Source organism: Ornithorhynchus anatinus, chromosome 5 (assembly GCF_004115215.2).
Source record: "Ornithorhynchus anatinus isolate Pmale09 chromosome 5, mOrnAna1.pri.v4, whole genome shotgun sequence".
NCBI lineage: Eukaryota > Metazoa > Chordata > Mammalia > Monotremata > Ornithorhynchidae > Ornithorhynchus > Ornithorhynchus anatinus.
This window is the reverse complement of record NC_041732.1, coordinates 87931926-87933832: the sequence shown is the minus strand read 5'-3', so window position 1 is coordinate 87933832 and position 1907 is coordinate 87931926. Positions and strand designations below refer to the sequence as shown.

Genomic DNA, 1907 nt, shown 5'->3' with positions numbered 1-1907 from the left:
GTCACACAGTTGACAGGTGGCAGAGCTAGGATTAGAACTCATGACCTCTGACTCCCAAGCCCGTGATCTTTCCACTGAGCCTCACTGCTTCCAGTCCCTGTCCTACATTGGGCTCATAGTCTAAAGATGAGGAATATCAGTTATTTTACTCTCATTTCACAGAGGAGGAAACTGAGGCACAGATAATAAGAACAATTATAATAATGACGGTGATAAAAAAATTGTGGTATCTGTTAAGCACTTACTATGTGCCGGGCTTGTAATAAGTGTTGCAGGGTATACAAGCAAATCAGATTGGACACGGTCCTTTTGTTCCACATGGGTCTTGAAGTCTTAATCCCCATTTTACAGATGAGGTAACTGGGTCATAGAGAAGTGAAGTGACTTGCCCAAGGTCACACAGCAGACAAGAAAGGGAGTCAGGATTAGAACCCAGGCCCCCTGAATCTCTGTCTCATGCTCTTTCCACTAGGATATGCTGCCTCTGTTGCTTTTCAATTTTGTGTGAAGTTTCTTTCACAACATTTGAAACAACAAAGCTAGGCCAGAACATTTGAGAGATGATGATGATGACTATATTGCTATTTGTTAAGCATTTACTATGTGCAGAGCACTGTTCTAATCGCTGGGGTAGATACAGGGTAATCAGGTTGTCCCTCGTGAGGCTCACAGTCTTAATCCCCATTTTACAGATGAGGCAACTGAGGCACAGAGAAGTTAAGTGACTTGCCCACAGTCACACAGCTGACAAGTGGCAGAGCCGGGATTCACACCCATGACCTCTGACTCCTGCCCCCACCATCACTCTTCTCAAAAGGGAGAAAACTGAGAACAGAAATCACCATGGTACCTAACCACTCATGGTTATAGGCACATTTCTACCTAAAGTTCTTCTTATAGGATTTCAGAAAAAAAAAAAAAGTTGCTAACTTCAAACCCATATACACTGTGGTTTCAGGTCACGGCATGATGCCAAATATCTTTATTGCCTATCAGATACAGGAGGGGTGTGGGGAATACAGTCTAGGGGTCTTCAAGCTGTTGATTAAGGAAAATTCTTGGAAATAGTCTCCTGAGCCTTAGGCAATATAAAGCTTGTTAGAGGCTGCTCAATATTTTAAATTATACCCTTAAAAGGGAAGCTAAAGTCTTTGAAGAATGTTAAATTAATTGAAAAAATTTGGAAGATTGTATCATTAGGGAAATTTCTATTTATCCATCCATTAATCAGTGGGTGGAATTTACCGAGCACCTACTGAAATCTCCTCTCAGGGTCTCACCTGGAGAGTTTACAGTACTCTACCAGTTTCGGCTAAGAGAGGGAGAGTCAGGCAGAGTCATAACCATTCCATTCTTAGCTTGGGCAGTAGCTAGCGTGTGGCGGGCAATCTGCTGCAAGTCAAAACTCATCTGTGCTGGGCAGCATCGTCATGGGAGAGAGTGGAGGGTAGAGATTCAAGTTTACTGTACAGGAGGAGACAAGGGTAAACCACTTCCATATTTTTACCAAGAAAAGTCTATGGATACACTACCAGAATGATTGCAGGTGGAGGCGGGGCATTCTGGGAGAGATGTGTCCCTGGGGTTGCTATGGGTTGGAGATGACTTGACAGCATAAGGCAAGACTGAACATAAAGCACTGTTCTAAATGCTTGGGAGAGCCCAACTGTAGGAAGATGCATGTTACCTGCCTTTAAGCAACTCACAGTTCATGGGGGAAACAGATGTAAACAATTATTTACAAATTTTATGTAAAGGAGGATGTAATAGGAAGTAGGTCAAAGACATGAAAATGAAAGTACAGAATTGTACAAATTCATTATTATCCATGTATATATAGATTATTTTATTTCCTCAATAACATAAAATATGCATGTAATACTAATTATACTAATTATAGTGTTTTT

General features: G+C 41.4%; 1 non-coding gene across 1 annotated transcript; it reads left to right on the top strand.

Annotated features, from left to right (window-relative positions):
* Positions 1–1262: 1262 nt before the first annotated feature.
* Positions 1263–1400, top strand: LOC114812746. The gene has a single exon (XR_003760396.1). It is a non-coding gene; the product is annotated as a small nucleolar RNA SNORA7 (small nucleolar RNA).
* The last annotated feature ends 507 nt before the right edge of the window (positions 1401–1907 follow it).